The following is a 12353-nucleotide window of genomic DNA, read 5'->3' as shown; positions in this document are numbered from 1 at the left end:
TCGGTCTAGTTAACAACAAAACCTCTCTATTTCTAGACTTTCATCATACTCAGTCGACAAGGTCTTCTATTAGGAATCTAATTCCTAAACTAAGAGTTTTGCCTGATGTGATTATGTACATTGGTAAATAATATGGTTCGTTCAAGACTTTTGAAAGCATATTTTCTAGACTTAATTTTTATAAATAAAAATAACTAATTCAAAACAAAAGGTGATGTGAATATTATGGAGAGTCTGGGGTTAGGATTCCACCATTGACCGATATTAGTGATAAAGAAAACAATAATTATGCAATTCAACGTTCAATTTGATTCTAAAAGTATTGCCTAGACATGTAACTTTCCAAAATAATAGATGTTAATCGCAAGCATAGAACATCAAAACCCTAAAGCAAGCATGCTCTATCAAGAGAAAATACAACTAACTAATCTAAATCATATAACCAATTTTTAGTTCAATGCAAAAATCATAATAAAAGTACAATAATTAGTTTAAAATAGAAATGTTTCACTTTTACCGAAACAATGGCTTCCTACATTGCCCCAGGGATTGGGTTTAGCTCCTCATGTTTGAAATACGCTCAAAGGTTGATTTCATTGCTCAAAAAGGTGCTTAAAAAGATGAATTATATGAAAACAGAGATTTGTAACGGTTTTAAGACGTTACAAAACCCACTGTTGTCTGTTACAAAGGAAACTAAACTATTGCAAAACAATAGTTACAAAAAGAAGAAAATATCACAGTGGATAAACGACCGTCTTTTGGTGTTGTCAGTGTTCTTCTTCTTCTCAGCAGAACTCAGAATCACTCTGCAGCTTCTTCTTTTTCGCTCAGTCTATGTCCCAATATCTCCGTCACCTTTCCTATGACCTTTAACACCTTTTATATAGTCTCAGCCTCCACGAAATCTCCAAGATAACTCGTAATTAATTCCTTGTTCTTCTTCGGGATTACTCCCTTCAATAACTCTTTCACCCGGCTGTTCAGTGTTGTCATACTCCAACATGCAGATTTCTCGTAATAGATTGAGTACAACTCGTGCCAGGAAGATTACTGCATACAGCTTCGACGAATAAACCAAAGTAAATCTCGAATTTTCCTCCCTTGAAACTGTGTTTCCCTGTTTTCTTGTTTGCACGTAAGATTCCCTTTTCTTCGAGATTAAACACGTTACCAGCCATGTTTTACCTCAATCAGCAATTCCCAATTCAGTCCCGACCAAAACTCCGCTTAAGTCTCTCAAAATATCTATCCAGAAATCAACGCATGTGAAGTTATTTTTTTCCCGCCAACAACAGATTTCAAACGAGGAAGAAAGGGAGGTTCCTTAAACACTCGGTGTCTTGAGGGATTCCCTTATCCAAATGATGGGTGCCTTTATCAGTTCCTTTGGGTTACTTATCAACTTTTCGAGTCGAGTTTTCCAAAAATGTTTATTTCCCAAAATTACCTACAAACTTATAAAACACCATATAAGTACAAAATCGAGTACCAACAGTACAGAAAATTGAGGACAACTTCGACACAAAAATGTGTCTATCATAGCCTAAAACAAAACTCTTCCTAACTAGGAATTATGCCCAATAAAGTTTCCTTCCTAATTTAGGATTCTTCCCTCAACTTAGTTTGAGGTTTACTAAGTTCCTAAGAGGAGTAGGGATACACCTGTATCATGAGTCCCTTTTTTAAGAACTTGAACTCTTGTGAAAGTTAAAAATGAAGGTTAGGGAACTCAAGAGTCCCTTTTCCCTTGTTAAACCACTTGGCCTTGCTGGGAACTTGACTTGTACATCCAATTAAAAAGCCTTCTTTCTCTCCTTGTCGTGTTTTGGTCACTCTTCGCTCCAATATGCAGTCTTCCTTGAGTGGTTCCTCTCTATCAAACCATAAGTCTTATACTCGTGGTAAGTTCATAGTGTCGTCGCCGTCATCATCTAGTAAGGTGATTCAAACAACTTCAAGTATTCGACATTTATAATCGAGTACATTCCTAGATAAGGTGGTAAATCCAGACGAAAGGCATTGTCACCAATCTGATCGAGAATACGAAATGGTTCATATCTCAATGGATTCAACTTCTTACCTTCCCCCTTCAGTCGTTCCTTACCTAATTTTGACCATACCAAGTCATCAATACCGAATTTACAAGACACAAGATGCTTGTCATGTTTTGCTTTGTGTTTGGCTTGTAACTTTTTTAATTGTGCTTCAACAGTCACGTGAACCTGAGATATCTTCTCCAAGAACTTATGTGCCTTTTGTCGTTCACTTACTTCCTTCCACCTTATTGAGGTGTCACTAGAAAATACTAGATCGAAAGGAATAGGTGGTAAGTAACCATAACACGTCTCGAAAATAGATTTTCCCGAAGAACTGTGAACTGCTCTATTGAAAACAAACTATAAATATGGTAAACTCTCATCCCAAGTTTTAGGATGCTTGGAATTATATCCCCTTAACATGTGAACCATAGTCCTGTTGACCAATTATGTTTGTTCATCTATCTGCGGATGAAAAACTATGCTCTTCTTCAACCCAGTGTCCATCATCTTCCATAGAGAATCCCAAAAATGACTAAGGAGTCGACTATCCCTGTCAGAAATAATCGAAGTAGGTAAACCAAAATGCTTCCACACATGCTCAAAGAAGAGCTTTGCTGCACCGACTTCCGTTACCGTCTTTGTACATGAAATTAATGCAATAATTTTGCTGAATCGGTCGACCACAATGAATAAATCATCATAACCAGTCTTGGTCCTTGGTAACCCACCAAGAAAATATATAGAAATACTCTCCCATGGCCTTGATGGTACTGGTAATGGTAGATATAACCCACGTTTTCTGTTGGAAGGTTTAGATGTGCTACACAACTTACACCATCTAACTAACTTAGCCACACCATGTTGCAACTTTTGCCAAAAGACATAACGACGAAGTTTGAGAAGAGTTTTATTCATCCCAAAGTGTCCAGCAACTCGGGATGTGTGTGCCTCTTTCAACCATTGTAAACGATCTCAATCTTCTTGAATGCAAAGTAACTGACCCTTGTATAACAATCCATCTCGAAGTTCAAACTCTCCTTTCAAACCACTCTTTACACCTTCTAGAAGTCTTTGCTAGATGTTTATGACTCTGCATACTCTTGAGGAACAATCGACTGAATTTTCATGGCCATCATTAATGCTCGGATTGGTGGACGAGACAACATATCTGCCAACTTGTTTGTTACCCCCTCCTTGTACTTAATGATAATGTTGAAACTCATCCAGTAATACATCAACTTCATGTGTCGGGCTTGTTGCAGTTTCATCTGTGCGTATAGATACTCCAACAGTCTGTGATCTGAATGTACCACTACTTATTTACCTAAGAGATACACTCGTCAATGCTTGATACATCGATATAAAGCATAAAATTCTTTTTCATAAAGTGCGTAGTTCTTAATAGCACCTGAGAACAATTCTCAATGTTACTCCACTGGTTTACCATCATATAACAACAATCCTCCCAATGCATAGTTAGAAGCGTCAGTCTCAACTTCAAAAGTACGATGTAAGTTAGGCAATGCCAACATCGGTGCTTCTGAAATATTCCTTTTTACTAACTGAAAAGCGTCTTCATGGGTTTGCTGCCATTCAAACTTTTCGTTAGCTCCCGTCAAACCATGTAATGGTCCTGCAATAGTCGAAAAATGCCGGATAAACTTATGCAAGTATGTGCAAGCCCCTGAGAAACTCTTGATTTCAGTTACAGTACTAGGTCTAGGCCACTTAGTGATCACTTCAACCTTCCTTGGGTCAATCTTCCATTGTCCACCACCAACAATGAATCCGAGATACATCAGCTCCTCCTTTCCAAACTCACACTTCTTTCTGTTCAACTTCAGTTGGGCTTCATGTAACACTTTAAACACCTTCTCAACGTGAATGAGATGCTCTTCCCAAGTTCTGTTGCATAATAGTATATTATCCAAGTAAAGAATCACAAAATATTCAATAAAAGGTCGTAATAAATCATTCATCAAACGCATAAACGTCGCTGGAGCATTACACAAATCAAAAGGCATCACCAACCTTTCGAACAAGCCTTGGTTGGTGTTGAAAGCAGTTTTACATGTATCATCTTCTCGGACTCTCACTTGGTGTTATCCGGATTTGAAATATAACTTTGTAAAGACTCGAGCTTTTTTCAACTAATCCATCATGTCGTCTATCTTAGGTATTGGGTAGAGATTCTTGATAGTAATCTTGTTCAATGCTCTATAATCAATATATATACGCCAGCCTCCATATTTCTTTGGTACCAATAATACCACTGATCCACGAGGTGAAGCACTTGGCACTATCATTCCTAATTCTACAAATTCCTGTACTTGTTTCTTGGTCTCATCAGATTCCTCTACGGAAGTGCGATAAAGACTTACATTAGGAAGAGAACTTTCTCAAGTCAACATTATTTCATGCTCCACACTCCTCTTTGGTGGTAACCCCGTGACATCAAAAAATAAGTCCTTGTATTTCAACTTCAACCTTTTTAAGTCGCCTTCTTGTTTTACAGTCAAGGCTGCCAAACAAACTTTACTCGGCTGCTCCTCAAGAGAACGGATCACAAGAAGAATGAACTTTGTGCTAGCATTCACCAACCGCTTGGCATGAGTAGCTGTGATCAAGCTTGCTCCCTCAAGAGGGGAATCTATAACCAGAATCACAAAACTTTCCTTATCTTTAGTAAAGGTATACTTTTGTTCCCTCCTGTGTAGAGGTGCATCTCTATGCCATAGGTAATGACTACCTAGTACTATCTGACAAACATCCAAAGGAACTACGCGGCATGTAACTTCGTCAATGTATGACTCATCTACAACAAATTTGAACGTGCACTGCTATGTAACTTGTAAGCCCCCTTCTTTTTAAAGCCATCCTAAAGGGTATGGTTTTGGATGTTTGAAGGTCTTCAATCCTAACTTCTGCACCAAAGAATTTGAAAGTAAATTCTTCTGACTTTCCGGGTCAATAACAACATCAACTAGTGATGTTTGACTAACATGTTCACTATGAAGAGTCGCTCCCTAAGATCATCTTTGAAGGTCTTTCTTTTTCCCCTGTCATAAGAGAGATCTTTGAATTGGGTTCCGTTAGTCTGTGGACTTCTTTTGGAGTTTGAGTGACTAGTGTTGCCTTCTTGGTTTCTTTCCTTTGCAACCCTTTGGGCTTCAGATGAGGGTTCATTACCCAACACTTGTCAATAATGTGACATGTTTGCTTGCAATGGGTGCAAGTCAAACCTTCCTTGTCACTAGGCTTCCCTTCTTCTTTGATCCTTTCACCTCCTTCCATAGTGGTACCTCCAGATTTTCCTTTAGTAGTTCCCTTTGAATCAGATTTCTTTAGCCTACCTTCAATGACATTAGCTTTTATACTTGCTTCAGTAATATTATCAACTGAAAACATCTTCAACTCCTTCCGTATATACTCATGGAACCCGGAGATATATTTCATATAGATAACATAATCTCCTAAGTCCAAATCCAAAACCATTGCTTGATTATGAAATTCTGAAGTATATTCTTGCACGGTTTGGTTGTAGGACTGCTTCAAGTTGTACCACTTGAACCATCTCTCCTCAAGGTAGCCAACCGGATAAAACTGTTTTCTTACAACTGCCTTGAATCTTTTCCACGATAATACTCCCTTACCTAGGTTTTTCCTTTAATGAGATTTCCACCAGGTTAGAGCATGCTTTTGTAGCTTCAATGTCGCAAAATCAATCATTTCCTTTGAACCATATTCAAAGAATGAAAAATACATCTCTAGACGCTCAATCCAATATCAACACGAAAATCAATTTTCAGATTCTTACTATGAAGTTTAGTTGATGTAGGATTTTTAAGAAGCTCGTTTTCTTATTTTTTTTCGTCCTCATCTTCTTCGTCTTCATCTTCTTCTTCTTCTTCTTTCTCGTCCTCTTATTCCGAAGCTTCAGGTGAAGGTGTAAAGTTTTTCTTCTTTTTCGGCTTGGGTGTATGAGAACAAATTACATTCAATCAATTCTTCAAGGGTGGTTTGAATCGACTTCATGTCTGTTTGTAGCGTAGCCACCTTTTCTTCCATAGTTTGTAGTTCACTTTGCTTAGTGTTGATGGTGGTTTTTAGCTTAGGGTTAAAATCGTAAAACCTTGCATCAAATGTGACGTCACTCTGCAAGGAAACGGTCCTGCGAGTACTGACCTCTCCACCGACACATTTATTGAGCCGCTCAATACACTTTTGTCCATAACACTCTGTAAATTTCGGCACCTCGCCAATAAGGGACTCACTGAGTACTTTCCTGTGCTATGTTCCCCAACATAACCCTGAATCGGTATGGCATGACGGATTTATGTTCACTCGCAGCGGAGTAGCATGAACCTCCAAGTACCAAAGTTAAGGCCATTGCACGAAATGCTCAGACAGAAAGCACACTGCATTCTGTAGATAAAGATTTTTGTATGGAAGCATACAAAATCCAGCTAATTATTGTGATAACTCGCAAAGAACTCATAAACCCAACTAATTTGCAAATTAAGGTTTCGCGCCCCACGCAGTATACTGGACCCCGTTGGTCGAAACCATGCTTAAACAAGCTAGGCAACCGAATCCTCCACAGCGCGCTAAAAGTGCGGCCGCGCCCTAGCGTGTCGACCCTCTTTCCGTCGACCAATCAGGTCGCTTCAAATTCGCCACCGCGCGTTGGAAGTATGGCCACGCCCTAGCATGTTGGCCCCACTTCCCGTCAACCAATCGGGTTGCTCCAAAACTTGCCACGGCCTCAAAAAGGTCGCCATACTAAGTTGGCTTCCCAAAACGCGCCAGCTTCCCAAAAAACGCGCTAGCTTCCCAAAAAACGCCAGCACACCGCACGCGCATTCCGCACATGCCAGGCGCGCAAGCCAGACGCGCTTACCATACGCGCATGCCAGACGCGCACGCCAGACGCGCTTGCCATACGCGCTTACCAGACGCGCATGCCAGACGTGCTCGCCAGACGCGCATGCCAGACGCGCTCACCAGACGCGCTTGCCATCCGCGCTCGCCAGACGCGCATGCCAGACGCGCACGCCAGACGCGCATGCCAGACGCGCTTACCAGACGCGCATGCCAGACGTGCGTGCTAGACGCGCTTACCAGACGCACTTCCCAGACGCGCATGCCAGCCACGCGACCACGCCTCTGGACACCAACGGAAGGTAGCCATAATCAATGGATACCCTTCCTCCTGAGGTGCGTATCTCAGCCGTACAAGTTCGCCACCAAGCCTGTGGCAACTTCTGGCCGCAATGGAAAATTCCACGGTTTGTGTCAAACTCTAATTTGGCCACGCCAAAGGCATGCGCAAGCCATTCCAGCACCACGGCCACGCCACTGGCATCCAAACGGGAGGTAGCCGCGATCAACGGCTACCCTTCCTCCTGAGATGCAAAATCTCGGCCGTCGGAGGTCGTCACTGAACCGGCAAGCCTCTCTATCTTAACTTGCCGCACATAGCAACATGCTACACGTTTTCCAATGAAAACACTCGAGAGATCAAAACATGTCACAAACTGGGGGATGCTCATCAGGGTATTGGTCTGGCGGTTTACAGTGTGCGGCGTGCAATACGCCCGTTACAAGAGAGTGTCATAAGAGTGAGGCGGTTAGTAATGGCAAGAAATAAGTGGTGAAACGCATCTTCATTATGGAAACATCAATTCCAGGCGTTACATGTTACCACTTTTCCACCACTCAACCGCTTCCACTTCTTACGAGGCCAGGGTACGTTTTATTACGACTTGTGTAAATAGGTTTCACCTATTTCCACCAAACAACAAGTTTTTGGTCAGGAGAACAATACACATCCAGAAATCACCTGGTAGCTTTCCATTCAGCTCGCCAGTTCAACTTTCGGATACAAGTCGCAAAACGCCCACACTTCTAGAATCAACTATTCTGGCGTCAACACTTTCTTCGCTTCCCTCCCTAAGACCAACTCTTCTCCTTCAGTTTGTGACCGAAGCAAGCCTGAAATGGCCATTTCTTGGTTTAGGCCAGGATTGTACAGATTGATCTCTCGAATCAAAAGTACTCCCGTGCAGTATATTGTTTTGGGTTTAGATTTGTTTCTCACCCGCACTCACACCAAATTACCGAATCAGCAGAAACGGTTTTCACCCACAAACAATTTGCGGCCACAATGGGAGATTAATCTCTCGGTTACAAATTCAACTCTCGTTTCCATTATCCTACCAGCGAATGCCATACTTTGAAGCGTCCAAGAAGAGCGGAGTTTCAGGAGAATTACGTCTGGGGGCTAGGGATTCTCTGCTTTACTATGGATTGTCGTGAAGATGTTCCACAGACAACAAAAGAGCAACTAGGGACTTCTCACAACTACTAGGGAATCACGTGAAGACTCGGATTCACTCCCTGAAAACTCAGTTTTGGCGAAAGACCCTAAAACGAGTAAGTTTGCCAGATGATGTTTACATGACCTATCGTTTGGATTTTCACATTTTCCATGGAAGCCGATGACCCAATCATCCTAAGGTTTCTTATCTTTTCCTTCTCATGCAACATTCACGATTTCACAATTTTCCAGGATGATTTGCTACTTACACTCGTAATTCAGACCTTAACCTATCAAAAGACAATTATTCCAAAATAATCCAAAACTCTCACAAGTAACAATTCTCTATCAATCCAAAAATCCAAAAAGAAATCAAACCATAACTAGGCGTTTCGTTTGCCCTTCAAAAAAAAAACCCTAAAAAAACGAGTTCAGAAAGTAAAAGTATTCAAGGAAAATTGCTTAACAATGACTCGTTCTTCTTGGAGAAAATATTCGTCATGCTCTGAAGAGCCGCCTGCTTCAGCTTTAACTCCTGGGACAACTTCTTGACTTCTGCCACCTGTTGATTAATCAAATCCGCGGAAGGGCCATCAACCGCTTCAGCCTGCAGCTTTTGAATCTCGGAGAATCCCTCACAGAACCAGGAAGCATTAAACTCAAAGTCTACGCACAAGTCCCGGTGAAACTCCCAGTTTGAGATCACATCTCGAGAAACGGTATGGCCAGTCACTTTGCACATATCGCGAATTGAAGATAATATTTCCTCCACCCGCTTAACCAACGCGAAACGGCTAGTAATCTTCTTGGTCGTTGCGATATGTCCGTACTTCTCCCATATTTTGGTATACAACTATGCATGCTTAGCTGGTACACTGAAGCCTCCGATCAAAACGTGGTCTTCATGGGGAGCCAAATATAGAGGAGCAAAAATGGCGACCGCAAACGAATTTGTGACCGGCAGAGGATTCCCGACTACGATTGCGCCAACGGTCCCCGGAGTATTTTCCACCATCTGGTTCGCGACATTGTCAACATCCATTTCCAAATCGCCAACAGGCGACGGCTTCCACAGTTGGACCTTCATCATGGCGAGTCTCCACCAGAAGGCCATCTTTAGAAAAAATTCCTCCCTACAACATTACGATTTAATTTTGTTTCAAAAGCAAATAGAAGAAGGAGGAGAAGAATGCGTAACCTACCAACTCATTTGCGGACCCGCCGGAGAAAGACTTAGCGTTACTTTCAGAAACGCTTTCATCATCACTGGATCCCGAGCTTTCCTCTTCTTCAGATTCTACTTCGTCTTCAGGAAACTTATTCGCCGATTTTTGTGCAAGCCTGGCAAAGGCGTTTGTGTTGTCAAGACCCTGAATGGTGAAAGGAGAAAATATGTTCAGCAACAAAACATAAGACTTGTGTAAACCAGTCAAGATTAATAAGGAATCATACATACCCGTACGTTATAAGAATTAAAAGTCACCGAAACTTCCGTATCCGACCGGAAACCACCCGTGCGGTTTTTAGACCTTCGCTCCTTTTTCTGGGAACTTCCCACATCCAGGCTGGAAGATTTTCGCTTAGCAGTAGAAGGCTCCCTCAACAGTGGATGTTCCGCTAAAGTCACAGAGGAAGGCTTGCCACGAGTATTTTCCACAACATCGTTCACAAATCCATGGATGGCAAGAAACTCATCCTGCCAGAACTTGTTATACCTAGGGGTTGTCACCGAACTTCGTTCTGGGAGCAGGAAAGGAAGACTTTTACCTGGCGCGAGAACACTGGCATTGAGAACAACTGGCAACAACTCTTCCGGAGCAACTGGCTGACGAATAAATGGGACCCCTTGGTCAAAACCTATATGCCGAGCCGCCCTGTCAATATTATAAGGGACCGCCTTGCAACCTCCCCGGAAGAAAGATGGCACGTGTCCAGGGAAACGACTCCACATAAATAAAACATCTCCAACGCTCATATTCTCTTCAGCAGAAAGCAAATTCAATTTCGGAGCAGCGACGAAAGTGTTCGGCTGAACTATGGACGCATGGACTGGAGCCCAGGGACGAAAACTAACAGCATAGGCATTGTCAAGAAAATCGATAAGCTTTGCTCCAGATTTTGGGCGCTTATTTGACCAGCGCAGTATTCTGGAGCCGCCACAAGACTCAGGAAGTGGAGCCAACTGTTTGGGAGCATATTTCACGAAATGCTCCCACAACCATGCATGGAGAAAAGCGACGTGAATATACGAGTCCACCTTCATATAACCATTTGAAGCGTACATATATGCGACCATATGATCCAAATAGGCATACAAAGAACCAAGAAACAAGCCACCAATAGGAAAAACGACGTCTTTCGCCAGTTTGATGGCAAATTTAATAAGCCCTCGCCTTATCTCCTTCTTACCAGAGTCGTCATCAAAAATATCTCTGGACAGCCACAAAGCTAAAAATGCAGCAACATGGGGAGTGTCATCTAATGCTAGGTCCGACTCCGGCTCATCAGGGAACCACTCAGACACCCACCAGCTGTAAAAGCACTTCATCTCGTAATCCTTCCGAAAGAATACTTTTGACTTCTCGACAAGAGTGGAACACATTTCTTCTTCATCGTCGGACAACGTGATATCAAGATTCCCTGTTATGGGAAGGTTCATCAAGACAACTACACTCTCTAAAGAGATGGTTATTCCACCCCACCTGCATATGGCGGTATGAGTATCTGGGCACCATCTGGAGACAAATGTGATCAATCCCGAGATGTCTTTCCTGATTTGAAGTGTTGCAGAAGCCGTGACAGCTCCAATTATTTGCGCCAGGGTCAAATTATCCCTCACATAGTCTTGACTTATCATGAATTGCATCCGCTTATCAAAAGAACGCAACGGACTCTGACAGATTTTGAAGTCGATGGGAGAAGCAGGATACTCTTTCCTATGCAGGCAAAATCGCATTACGCGCCCCGGCCGAACCGACTGAACCTCCCCTTCATTTTCTGAACCGGTCAGAAGAATCGCAACATACTTGGGATGGGTTCTCCTAGGTGAAAAAGACTTTGTAAAAAATTCATCATCCGTGTTTGGCTTGGAGTTACCAATGTTTTTCGATGCAGTGGCAAGACTTTTCTCAAGTGTCATCTTAACAAAATTCCTTATGCTTTTGAAGTAACTACAACGAAGCAAAACGAAGAATTACTACTTTGGAGAAAAGCATACATAAAGTCTTACCAAAATAGGTTATGAATAAACAACACATTTTTTACGGAAATTTCTCTTTGGCCACATGTCATGGCATTCACGACTAAAGGAATAGGGACTGATGTCGCTCAACGGGTGTACGTGATGTCGCGGGAAATACGCTCTTGGCCGAAACTAGGCAATGACGCGGGAAGCATGCAAAAACGCGGAAAATACAACCTAGGTCAAGTCGCGCTTGGTCATGGAAATATGCTCGCGGCCAAGAGAGGAATGTTTTCATCACGGAATCTATGCACACAGCACAAAGAGGGAAAGGAAACCCTGAATCTAGGTTTTCACGAGAAGAAAATTAATGGCAGCCACCACCTATTCACGCGCGCCTATCTTGTATAATAATTGGTCTTCTTACTATCGGCGTAACGGCTAATATTACTATGATACTGCTAGCAAGGAAGAATCATTCATACAAAAGTATTTCTACGGGTTCATGGAGAACATGTCTATGGCTAGGGTTTGCATCGACAAAAAAAAACACGTTGGAACACATACCTGGAGCGCGCTTGCCTACTTATCTGCTTTGCTGCTAACGCAGAGACAAGGAAACAAATCCAATGTTACAAAAATAAAAGAGGCGTGGCACCCTTTATATACATATTACTTTTGAAGTTTGGGTAGAAGAAGGTTTCCTTTTATAAGCGCAACACTTTTGGAATTAGGATGGAAGAATGTTTCTCGTTTGAACTATGCACGGAAAAGGTAACCGGGCCCGTGGAGGCAACGCTCCACGGCGCCA

This window comes from Papaver somniferum, chromosome 1 (genome assembly GCF_003573695.1).
Source record: "Papaver somniferum cultivar HN1 chromosome 1, ASM357369v1, whole genome shotgun sequence".
NCBI lineage: Eukaryota > Viridiplantae > Streptophyta > Magnoliopsida > Ranunculales > Papaveraceae > Papaver > Papaver somniferum.
Note: the sequence above shows the minus strand (reverse complement) of the source record.